Source organism: Ochotona curzoniae, unplaced genomic scaffold, assembly GCF_017591425.1.
Source record: "Ochotona curzoniae isolate NIBS_2020 unplaced genomic scaffold, NIBS_Ocur_1.0 contig_2688, whole genome shotgun sequence".
Classification (NCBI taxonomy): domain Eukaryota; kingdom Metazoa; phylum Chordata; class Mammalia; order Lagomorpha; family Ochotonidae; genus Ochotona; species Ochotona curzoniae.
The window spans coordinates 1,099,098-1,111,876 of record NW_024465553.1 but is presented as its reverse complement, the minus strand read 5'-3'; the positions used below and the strand labels follow the sequence as shown (position 1 = coordinate 1,111,876).

At 50.7% G+C, this 12,779-nt stretch overlaps 1 protein-coding gene across 4 annotated transcripts in view; it reads left to right on the top strand.

Moving 5' to 3' along the window:
- The window catches only part of TRAF3 (TNF receptor associated factor 3), a 73,424-nt gene that overhangs the window by 19,347 nt on the left and 41,298 nt on the right, over positions 1-12,779 (top strand). The window contains exon 1 of one of the 4 annotated variants that reach the window (XM_040975035.1): positions 4,632-5,071. The exons of 2 other annotated variants lie outside the window; for them this stretch is intronic. The gene's annotated coding sequence lies outside the window, so the exon portion shown is untranslated. Of the gene's footprint in view, positions 1-4,631; positions 5,072-12,779 lie in introns of those variants that run through there. One more of the 4 variants, XM_040975033.1, reaches the window with a different exon arrangement.

Genomic DNA, 12,779 nt, shown 5'->3' with positions numbered 1-12,779 from the left:
GGGCAGTGGTGCCAGTGGCCAGGCTGGCAGCAGGCTGAGGTGTGAGAGCCCAGCTGAGAGTGCTGGTGTCTGAACTGGATTGATTGGCAGGCCACAGAGATGAGAATGGTTTTTATGTTTTTTTTTTGTCTTTAAAAATTTATTTTTATTTGAAAGGCAGATTTACAGAGAGAAGGAAAGAGAGAGGACAGTGAGAGAGAGAGAAAGAGAAAGGTCTTCCACTTGCTGGTTCACAAGGTGATCTGAAGACTGCAGTCAAGAGCTTCCTCCAGGACTCCCACGCGGGTGCAGGTCCCAAGGCTGTGGCCCGTCCTCGACTGCTTTCCCAGGCCACAGGCAGGGAGCTGGGTGGGAAGGACAGACACACGGGCAGGGAGCTGGATGGGAAGCGGGGCAGCTGGAATATGAACCGGTGCCCATATGGGGTGGTGACAACTCAGGGCAGAGGACCAGTGTGCTGAGCCATGGCACCAGCCCCTAGGTTGTAAAAAACCAAGCAAAGCACCGTGTGACAGGCTGTATGTGATCTATGAATTCTACAATATTTAGGACCATTATAGGAAAAAGAAAAGTTTATTAAGTCTTGGCTAAAAAATTCAGGAGGAAATGCTTTATTATTATTATTATTATTATTATTAAATCTAGCACTTGAAGATCATTTTTTTTAAAATCTATTTCCATCTAGAGTGATAGGTTGGATGGGGAGGGGTGGGGATTCAGGCCTCAAGGTTCAGGAACAGACGTGGACCAGCTGAGTCCACCAGCCAGCAGTTGGCACAGGGTCTCCCTTGAGATCGGGGACCTGGACCAGCTGAGTCCACCAGCCAGCAGCTGCATGGGTCTCCCTTGAGATCGGGGACCTGGACCAGCTGAGTCCACCAGCCAGCAGCTGCATGGGTCTCCCTTGAGATCGGGGACCTGGACCAGCTGAGTCCACCAGCCAGCAGCTGCATGGGTCTCCCTTGAGATCGGCGACCCAAGCGTTCGAGCCATCTTTTGCTGTACTACAAGCGGAAGAGCCAGGACTCACACTCGGCTTTGATTGGGGAGATATGTATATGGATATCCTAAACAGCAGCCTGCCTGATGTGTTCTTTGAGAAATCAAGTGTGGGAAGGTTCCTCTGACCCTGTACACTTTCTGGATCTCTAGCCGCCAGAAGTTCCTGCCGTTGTTACGGTGTCTACCCAGGGAAAACACATGGAGATAAAAACAAGCAGTGTTCCCTGTCGCCCTCCATCCGAGGGTGACGTTTGGGTACATCTCTGGTGTGTTTGTGTGTCCTTGAACGGTAAGGCCAGTCAAGCCCTGCCTAGTCCTCTCTGTTTCCTGGGCCCCAAAGGGCCACCAGAGACCCCCCCACACACACACTGGGAAGGGCCACCAGAGACCCCCCACACACACACTGGGAAGGGCCACCAGAGCCCCCCCACACACACACTGGGAAGGGCCACCAGAGACCCCCCACACTGGTTTCACTCCTGTCTGGGCTCCTCTTACTTTCTTGTGGTTCTCTGCATGTTGTGCACAGCACCCTGACAGCTCACCTGCGGACCCAGGGTTACTGCCCAAGTCTGAACTGTCGCTGGGGACGAGGGGTGGGCTTTGGAGGGTGCTGATCAGAAGTGACTGATGCTGAGAGTACTGTTCCAGCCGGGTGGCAGCTGCCTTTATGGAAGGCCAGCCTGAGAGTCCAGGCCCTGGGGGGGCACCACAGTCTCCCTCCCGCCTCACCCTCATGGTCACCACCGCCTGCTTACAAAGGCCTCAGTCACTGGTGAGGCCCAAGGTGGGACTCAGTGGGGCTTGGTGGTCGTTTTCCCAGGAGACAGCAGAGCTGTGGACTTGATGTCGGTGGAGCCGCCTCTGTGCAGCTAGGTCTGCTGGGCCACACGGAGCCCTTATCAGTATTTGGGTCCTGGGAAGGTGTGTGTGTGTCTTTTGTTTTCAGGAAAAAACCGCCGTGCTTCTGGTAGTGTGTTTAGACATGCAGATATTCCCGTGACCTGACTGCTGTTGGTCCTCTGGCATATGTCATGTTCTCTCTTAGGGAATGGGGCATGGGGAGCGTGCTAAGTCAGTGTTAGGATTTTGTTTTGGTTTGAATAGGTTAATGCATTTGAAAGGTAGAGTTGTGTGGCAGGGAGAAGGGGGCGGCTGGGAGAGAGAAAAGCTTCCCTGTCTTGGGGTTCACACTGGAGTTGGTCCTGACTGTGGTCAGACCCCAGGACTGCTCAGCCACAGCAGGTGAGGCCGTTGCAGGCAGTGCTTCGCGCGGTACAGCACTGGCCCGGGTTTGCAGTTTTAAAAAGCACCCCTTGGGGGCTGCCACGGTGATGCAATTAGCTACTCTTCCACCTGCTGATGCTGGTGTTGCACTTGGGCATCGGTTCATGTCCTGGATGCTCCATTCCCAACCAGGTCCCTGCCTGTGGCCTGGGAAAGCAGAAGGCCCAACTCCGTGGGACCCTGCACCCGTGTGGGTGACCTGGAAGTGGCTCCTGACTTGGGATCAGGTGAGCTCTCACCGTTGGAGCCATTTGTGGTATTAACCAGCAAATGGAAGTCCTTTCCCTGCCTCTCTTTCCTCTGTAAATCTGCATTGTTTCAAATAGAAAATAAACTCTGTATAAGTAAAAAAAAAAAAAAGAAAAAAATGTAATGGCCATTCAGATAACAGGAAGAAAAGTTAGAATTTTCTAAGATTTGTTTCATTTGAAAAATGAAGACACAGAAAGGAAACACAGAAATCTTCTATCTGCTGGTTTACTCCTTAACTGGCTTCAATGGCCAGAGTTAGGCAAATCCAAAGCCAGGAACCCGGAGCCTCTTCTGGGTCTCCCATGTGGGTGCAAGGTCCCAAAGCTTTGGGTCATCTGCTGCTGCTTCCCAGGCCACAAGCAGGAGCTGGATGGAAGTGGAGCAGCTGGGACACGAACTGGTGACCGTCTGGGATCCCAGGCGTGCACAGTGGAGGACTAGCTAGCGGAACTGTTGCGCTAGATCCCTATAATTTGCTTTTATTTGTTTGTTTGTTTATTTTTAAAAAAGATTTATTTATTTATTGGAAAGTCAGATATACAGAGAGGAGGAGAGACAGAGAAGAAGATCTTCCATCCACTGATTCACTCCCGAAGTGACTGCAACGGCCGGTGCTGTGCCAACCTGAAGCCGGGATCCAGGAACTTCCTCCGGGTCTCCCACATGGGTGCAGGGTCCCAAAGCTTTGGGCCGTCCTCGACTGCTTTCCCAGGCCACAAGCAGGGAGCTGGATGGGAAGCAGAGCTGCTGGGATTAGAACCGGCGCCCATATGGGATCCTGGCGCGTTCAAGGCGAGGACCTTAACCGCTAGGCCACGCCGCCGGGCCCCTGTTTGTTTATTTTAAAGGCAGATGCACAGAAGGAGAGACAGAGATCATCCATTCCTAAATCACCACAACAGCTGAAGCCGAGCTGATCCGAAGCCCGGAGCCGGGAGATCTGTCTGGACTCCCACGTGGGTGCATGGACCTCAGGCTCTGGGCTTTTCTCCACTGCTCTCTCTGACCACATGCAGGCTCCTGGATGGGAAGGGAGTAGAGCAAACAGGACACAAACCTGCACCTACAGGGGATCCTGGTGTGTTCAAGAAGGCGTCAGCTGCTAGGCCACTGGATGGGTCCCTCCTATCCAGCTCCCTGCCTGTGGCCTGGGAAAGCAGTCAGGGGCAGCCCATAGCCTTGGGACCCTGCACCCGCGTGGGAGACCTGGAAGAGGCTCTTGGCTATTGGCTTCAGCTCTGGAGCTCTGGCCATTGCGGCCACTTGGGGAATGAATCATCAGACGAAAGATCTTCCTCTCTGTATATCTGACTTTGCAATAAAAACAAATAAATCTTTAAAAAATGATAGTTTTGTTGAAATATGATTCCAATAAAAGTGTCCACTTAATAGAGTTCAGTGGTTTTTGCAGAAGTGTTGTCACTGTTTTCATCACCCCCAATGAGCCGTCTTGTGTGTTCCCCACCTCCGTCAGCCCTGGGCGAGTCGGTTCTGTTTCTGTGTGTTGACTTGCATTTGTATGGAAGTGGCAGCATCTGAGTAGTGCACCTTGTGCAGTGAGCGAGGCTGTGGGGATGGGTGATGCCGGTTGTGTTAACTCAGTCTCGATGTACCTTGCGCTGTCTCCCTTCCTGGTTACTATGTCTGTAGAGAGAGTCCTCACAAGTTAACCTGAGCATGTAGCTGGCCTGGGCGGGTAAGAGCACTAGAAGGGTTTGTAGACAGGGAGTTTGTGGCTGCTCCGCTTTGCACTCACTCCCTGCTGGGGAGGGCAGCGAGGCTGGGCCAGCCGCAGTGGTTCCCGCCGGACATGTGGGTCGAGTGCCAGGCTCCCTGGCTCTAGCTTCTTGGCAGCCCTGGCTGTTGCAGCCACTTGAGGAGTGACCCAGCAGATGGAAGAGCTCTCTTTGTTGCTTTGCTTTTCAGATAAATAAATGGAAAAAAAGGAAGAAGAGAAAATGCTTATCAGAGTACACAAATAACATTGCTTAAGAAGATAAGCTTATTTTTGTACAGAGAAATTTTGAAATTAATGCAAAAGAAGGGTCCTCAAATTCAAATAAAAGTGTTTAATATTACAGAAAACTATGGATTTTACCAAAATGAACTATAGCAGTGCATACATGTTTTAAGATTTGTTTATTGTGCTGCCACGTTGGCAGGGGCTGATGAGATGCTGCGTGGGCGGGGTGCGATGCTGGCGTGGCATCCAGTAGCTTAGGCTGCTGCACTGCCACAGCGGTGCCAGAAATTGTTGTAGTTGTTTTGCTTTGTGATCAGTTTGAGTTAATTTTTGTGCCTTTTCTGAAGTAGGGTCCAGTTTTATATTTTGCATATGGATGTCCGGTGATTTTGACGAGGCTGTCACCCTCCACTGGCGTTAATATCCTTGTCACCGGTTAACTGTCAGAAGCCCACCTGCTTCCGTTGGAGACAAGGAGTGCGTCCTGCCCTCACTGTCTCCACTAGCGGGCTGTGCGTCCGGCTCCCTCGGCGCTGCTGAGCTGTGGACCAAGGGTCGTGAGCCCAGGTTTGTTCTTTCTCAGAAATGGTTTGTTTGGATTCTTTCCATTTCTGTGTGACTTTTAGGATCAGTTTGGCTATTTCTGCAAAATATAACTTGCCACTTTGACTAACTACCATGAACCTTTTCCTTTTTCTCTGTCCGCAAGTGTGCTGACACCTGAGATGGGGCCCTAAGTGTAAGACTGTGTGGGAAGGACGGATTCAGAATATGTCTTACAGAATTAGTGTTGTTGATTTCAGGTTGAAATTATATTTTATGTTGAATGAAATACATTATATAATTTTTCTTTCTACTTTAGATGATTTTTTTAAAGGTTTATTTTATTTTTATTGGAAAGGCGGATATACAGAGAGGAGAGACAGAGGAAGATCTTCCGTCCGATGATTCACTCCCCAAGTGAGCGCAACAGCCGGTGCTGTGCCAATCTAGAGCCAGGAGCCTCTTCCGAGTCTCCCACGCGGGTGCAGGTTCTCAAAGCTTTGGGCCGTCCTCGACTGCTTTCCCAGGCCACAGGCAGGGAGCTGGAAGGGAAGCGGGGCTGCCGGGATTAGAACCGGTGCCTGTATGGGATCCCAGGCGTGCAAGGCGAGGACCTTAACCACTTGCGCCACCGCGCCGGGCCCTAGATGATTTTTGTTTTAAGATTTACTTTTTTGTTTGAAAACCAGAGCTACACAGAGAGAGAACTCTTCCACCCACGGTTCACTCCCCAAGTGGCTGGAACGGTGGGATCTGGGCTGGCCTCAAGCCAGGAGCCTCCCCATGTGAGTGTAGGGCAACAGGACTTGGCCATGCTCTGCTGCTTTCGCAGGCGCATGAGGAGCAGCTGGGCTGGATGGAGCGGGCAGGGTTTGAAATCCTTGACTTCCTGTGGTGTGGATTAAGTCATGATCCAAGGCTGTGTCAGAGTTCTTGGTTCAGTTCTCTGTGTTTGGACACTTAGGTTGTTTCCAGGCGTCTCTGTTTCACAGTGTGGGGAGACGTGACCTTGTAGTGGGGTCTTGCTTCTGTGGCTTCTAGTGGCTAGTTCGCAAGGAGAACTTGGGAAATGCATCTGCTGGCTTTCAGCCTCGCGCCTGCAGACTCTGTGCCATAAAGTGTTGAATGAGTAAATCCATATTTTCCTTTTAATAAAACAGTTTCACAGTAAGACTAAAACTTTCAGAAAAAAATATAGTTTAAAATTTATTTAATTTTAGTGGAAAGTCAAATTTAGAGAGAAAAGGAGAGACAGAGAGAAAGCTCTTATCCCCAAATGGTCAAAACAGCCAGAACTGAGCTGGTCTGAAGCCAGGAGCCAGGAGATCTTCCATCCACAGGTTCACTCCCCAAGAGGCTCTCATGACTGGGCTTAGTTAATCCAGGAGCCAGGAGCTTCTCCCAGGTCTCTCACACGGGTGCAGGGTCCCAATGCCTTGGGCCGTCCTCCACTGCTTTCCCAGGCCACAGCAGGGAGCTGGATGGGAAGTGGGGCTGCTGGGACACAAAACAGTGCCTACATGGGATCCCGTTGTGTACAAGGTGAGGATTTAACCATTAGGCTGTTGCCCCAGGCCCCAAGTATGTATATATAAGTTACTTGAAGAAAGTACAGAGAGAAGGGAGAGTGAGATGGCTGCGACCACTTGGCTAAGCCAGGCCGAAGCCAGGAGCCAGGAGCTTCGTCTGGGTCACCCACACAGGTGCAGGTTCCAAGCACTTGTACACATTCAGAAGTGGATCAGGTGAGACTTGAAGCAGTGCCACACAGGTGGCACCTGTACCTGCTGTCTCACAATGCAGTAAGGATGGGTGGCGCTCTGTTCTGTTCTAGGGTTGGGAACGAGTCCAGACTATGGTCCTCTTGACGTTGATGTTAAGATTGTTATTGCCCAAAAATCTTTAAGGACAGGGCTCATTCTCCGTCTGCTGGCTCACATACACAGTGGCTGGGCTGTGCGGGACAGGCGCTAGAGACTCCATCCATGTCTCCACGCGGTGACAAGGAGCCAGCTCCCTGAGCCGTGCAGGGGATGTGTCTGCAGCCAGCTACAATGCAGAGCTTGGTCTGCGTCAGACCCGGCGCTTGGACATGGGATGTGGCTGTTTTAACCAGCTTTTTTTTGTACTTTTTTTTTTAAAGTTTTTTTTTTTTTAATTTTTATTAAAAAGGCGGATATACAGGGAGGAGAGACAGAGAGGAAGATCTTCCATCCACTGATTCACTGCCCAGGTGGCCGCAACAGCTGGAGCTGAGCCAATCCAGAGCCAGGAGCCTCTTCCGGGTCTCCCATGCGGGTACAGGGTCCCAAAGCTTTGGGCTGTCCTTGACTGCTATCCCAGGCCACAGGCAGGGAGCTGGAAGGGAAGTGGTGCTGCCGGGATTAGAACCGGTGCCTGTATGGGATCCCGGGCGTGCAAGGTAAGGACCTTAACCACTTGCGCCATCGCGCCGGGCCCCTTTTTTTGTACTTTTTTTAAAGATTTTTTTTTTTCATTTTTTTCTTTCTTTTTAACTATTATTTTATTTTGATAATCTTTACATCTCCCCAAGGAGAGTGCCGTGGGCAGAGCATGAGGAAGTCCGAAGGCCTTGGAGATCAGCTAGGAGGCCACTGTGGCTGGAGCTTGCTGAGAAGGGACCAGATTAGGGACTGGCAGTCTTTGTTGATGGATGAGGGCACCTGTGGCCTTGCGTGGTCAGAGCCCTCAGTGCTGTGAGACCCGGGGGCCTTTCCGGTGGTCCACTGCAGGGGTTGTTGGTCACTGCGAACAGTCCAAGTTCTCCAGGGATGCCCTGGAGGGGCCCTTGGCTTTGGAAGGGTCAGTGTGAACATTCTTGTTTGGAAACGAGTGGGATCAGCAGGTGTAGTGGATATGTGGTTTTAGGGGAAGATGAGGTGTCTCCTAGGTATTGCTGTAGAGTGGGCAGGAGGTGGGAGAGAAATGGGCGCAGTTGGCTGCTGGGTGGTGCACTGGAAGGAGTGGGCAGGTGGAGTGGCATCCTGAAGGGCAGAGTGGACAGGTGGGCCCGCTTGCTGTGAGTGGATAGGAGAATTCAGTTTGCCTGTTTGAGAAGCTGACAGTGAGGGACTGGGCTGAGTGCAGGCTTTGTTTGGGGAGTTAATTATAAAACACATATGGAGATTTATTGTTTTTATTTATTTGAAGGCAGGGGAAGATGGCACTCATCCACAGGCTTACTCCCCAGATACCTGCAGGGACTGGGCGGGCTAAAGCCACAGCCAGGACCACCATTGAGATTGCCCATCGCCTGCTGCCTCCCAGGGCCGGGGGGCGGCGGGGGCGGGGGGAGCTGGACGCTGCAGGGGAATGAGGGGAATGTGCAGGTCTGGGACTGGAACCCTGTGTGAGCTTTCAGTGTTTCCCCTCAGGGCTCTCTTCTGGGCCTTGGGGGAAAGTTTGAGAAGCCATTTCATTATTGTAGTATTGCTCTTGTTGTTAAATCTCACCCAAGTGGATGTTTAACCTTAAAGAGTTAGAGATTCGCTCACCCATGTTGTTGTCCTTAATAGAGCTTTTGCAGCTGCTCCAAATATCCCTCCATTTGTGTGTCTTGATGGTTGTTTGGCAAACTGCTTTGATTGTGCACTGGGGAAGGCCGGTTCAGGAGGTTAAGGATGTCTGGAGGCAGGGCACGGATGCTGAGATGCACCACAGCCTCTCTCCTGCCCTGTCAGCGTGAATAGGAAGGCCTTTGTAGGCTCCTGGAGTATAGCAAACCCTAAGGACACTGCAGTAACCTTTTAAAATAAATGAAGTTTATTCTCAGAGCAATTAACAAATACGCTGATCAGCTCTTAGTTCTGGAAAGGTGCTTTGGGTAAGCTGGTGTGTTTAACCAGCCATTGACAGTATTTAATAGTAATGATTAAAAACTGCTTGGCTTCTCACATATTTATATTTATATTGTCTGCCACATTTTTTTTCATTCTGTGCATTTTTAGTATCAGTTCCTCCTTCCATTAAAGTCTTCACAATCCTTGGCCAAAGTGCTGTGAACCCACAAAAGTTACACCAGGGTGCAGGGACCCACACACCTGGGCCATATTCTGCCGCTCTCCCAGGCGCATTAGCAGGGCGCTGGATGGGAAGCGGGCAGCTGGGGTGCAGTCAGTGTCTGCCCAGCACTGCCTCTACCTGCTGTGCGTGTTGGCCTGCTGGTTTGGCATTGCTTAGCTATACAGGTAGTGTTAGATTCACTGACCTCCAGGGAAAGAATAACTCCGCTGAATATATGAAAAGAATTTAGGAACCACGGTCTTGGGCTTCCCTTTCCCGTGCAGCGAAAAGCCAGACATGAAGGCCTGGGCTGCAGAGGAAGAAGAGCACGGAAGTGATGACACAGACGCCAAAACGGGGGTCGCCTCGGCCCTTATTGGTGGGGGGATATAGGTCTGTGCCCCTCATTGGTGCAATGGTGGTCTCATCGCCTGAGGGGCCCGCCAGAATTCCGCCACCCATTCCGGGTTTGGTTGGAGGCCCTTCTCTGGTTAGCATGGTAGCAATCAGATAGTAAATGGGGACACAATATTAAAGCCACTTTGTTTAAATGACAGAATTTTAAAAATGATTTATTTATTTTTATTGCAAAGTCAGATTCACAGAGAGACGGGAGAACTCTTCCGTCTGCTGGTTCACTCCCCTAGTGGTTGCAATGGCCGGAGTCAAGCCAGTCTGAAGCCAGGAGCCAGGATCTTCTTCTGGGTCTTCCCTGCTGGTGCAAGGTTTCAAGCTGAAACCCTCAACCGTTTTCTCAGGCCCCAGACAGGGAGCTGGCTGGGAAGGGGAGCAGCTGGGATATGAACTGGTGTCCGTATGGGATGCTGGATTGTGCAAGGCAAGGATTTAGCCACTAGGCTACCATGTTGGACTTAAGACAGAGATTGTTTTCTGATTTCTGATTTTTTTTTTTAATGCCAGCAGCATGAAGATGTGTACCAGAAGCCCAGGCACTCGGTGTGGGCACTTGAGCCATCACCTGCAGCCCTGCAGGGTATGTCACAGCTAGAATCAGGGTGGAGGGAAGATTTGAACCCATGACTCCGCTGGGAACTGCATTGTGGCAGTGTTGGCATCTCATAGCGATGCCAGTTGATGTCCTACGTTCCATTTCCCAACTAGCTCCCTGCCAATGACCTGGAAAAGCAGTGGAAGTGGCCCAAGTGTCTGGGCTGTGGCTTTCTGCATCGGAGTCTAGGTGAAGCTCCTTGTCCTGGCTTTAGCCTGTTCCTGCCTGGCTGAGTTTGAATCCTGGTTGCCAGTCCACTTCAGCTCCCTGGTAATGGCCTGGAAAAGCAGCAGAAGATGACCCAGTGGCCTAGCAGCTAAAGTCCTCCTCCTTGCACATACCGGGGTCCCATATGGATGCTGGTTTAACCCTGGCCTTGGGACACTACACCAGCATGGGAGACCCGAAAGAAGCTCCTGGCTTCTGATTGGCTCAGCTCCGATCATTGCAGACACTTGGGGAGTGAATGAACAGACAAAAGATCTTCCTCTCTGTCTTTCCACCTCTCTGTATATCTGCCTTTCCAATAAAAATAAATGTTAAAAAATGTACAAATAAATAAATTAATTAAAAAAACACACTTGGGCCTGGCATGGTGGCCTAGTGGCTAAAGTCCTCGCCTTGAGTGCATTGAGATCTCATATGGGCACCGGTTCTAATCCCGCTGGCTCTGCTTCCCATCCAGCTCCCTGCTTGTGACCTGGGAAGGCAGTCGAGGACGGCCCAAAGCCTTGGGATCCTGCACCCGTGTGGGAGACCTGGAGGAGGTTGCTGGCTCCTGGCTTTGGATCAGCACAGCTGCACCTGTTGGGGTCCCTTGGGGAGTGAACCAGTGGATGGAAGATCTTCCTCTCTGCATGTCTGACTTTCCAATAAAAAATAAATAAATCTTTAAAAATATGTATTTATTTGAGAGTCATTCTTGGAAAAACATGACAGGTTATTCCCCAATGACTAGTACAGCTAGGGCCGACACAAGTTGTAGCCAGGAGCCTCATCCAGCCTCCGGTGGGTTACAGGCACACAAGCACTTGGGTCATCTTTTTTTTTTTTTTAATATAAGATTTATTATTATTTTTTTTATTGCAAAGTCAGATATACAGAGAGGAGGAGAGACAGAGAGGAATATATTCTATCCAATGATTCACTTCCCAAGTGACCACAATGGTCGGAGCTGAGCCAAGCCTAAGCCAGGAGCCTCCTCCAGGTCTCCCACACGGGTGCAGGGTCCCAAGGCTTTGGGCCGTCCTCGGCTGCTTTCCCAGGCCACAAGCAGGGAGCTGGAAGGGAAGCGGGACTGCCGGGATTAGAACTGGCACCCATATGGGATCTTGGCATGTTCAAGGTGAGGACTTTTAGCCACTAGGTCACCGTGCCAGGCGTAAGATTTATACATTTTAAAGGCCTCGCGAAGGGGTTGGAGGAGGTTGACATCCTCAGTCTGCTGGTTCGCTCTCCAGAATGGCTGCTGCAGTCGGAGCCTGGAGGTCACCCCGGACTGGAGGTCACCCCGGACTGGAGGTCACCCACGGACTAGAGGTCACCCCGGACTGGAGGTCACCCCGGACTGGAGCCGCTCCTAGACTGCTTTCATAGGCATGTTAGTCGGAAGCTGGGTCCGGAGAGGTTCAGCCAGGTCGTGAACTCATGGCCCGCTGCTGTTGCAGACAGCTAACCACTGTACCGCAATGCCATCCTCAGGGTTTCTTGGTATTTAAGTTGAAATATGGTGACATAAAAAGAGGTAGATTATTAAAATGTGAATGTACCTAAGGTAGTTTCTGTTCTGGGCTTTGGTGACGTTAGTAGAAGTGTCTTCACGTGTGTGATTTCTGGTAAATTAGAACACACTGGACTCTTGGGTCACAATAAGTTTTCCCGTTATGTAAAATATCCTCCACACTGGCTGACTCATTGGGGTTGTGAGTAGATGGGGAAAACGATCAGATTTTGTGGTAGTGATGGTTTCAGCTGGAGAGCTGGGTCTGGGCTACGACGTGGGCCTTGCAGGTGCTCCGGGGCTGAATGGGGACACTGCTGTGGGAGCTGCTGGGCACTGGCCTGGGGACAGCGTGGAGCTCTTCTGTGGCCACTTGCTTGTTTCGTAGACATTGTTGCTCTTGCGAGTTTCGGGTTGAGGTGATACATGTGTTCTGCTTGAGCTCAAAGCTGAGAAATGTTTCTGAATCTGAAAAATTAGGGTTTGCTTTATTTCAGAGTAGACAGGACTGAACAAATGAGTATTTCAGGAGGGTGTTGATGGATTTTATAGTGCTGCTTGTGTCTCATGTAAAAAGTGTGACGTTTGTGCAAATATGTCATTTATATTTTGTATTAAAGATTCTTTTTCCTTGGAAACTTGCTGAGCTCAGATTTTGAGGGGGGACATTACCATGGCAGTCAGGAGTAATTTTTAACAATGAATTTAAAACATTTGGAGAGTGAGCCCAGCAGGGCAGCCTAGCGACCAAAGTCTGCTTTGCACCCTCCAGGATCTCATATGGTTGTATCCCATATGGTTGTATCCCAATGGCCCCGCTTCCCATTCTGCTCCCTGCTTGTGACCTGGGAAGGTAGTCGAGAACAGCTTTGGGACCCTGCATCCAAATGGGAGACTGGAAGAGGCTCCTGGCTTTGGATTGGCTCAGCTCCGGCCATTGTGGCCACTTGGGGAGTGAATTAGCAGATGGAAGCTCTCTG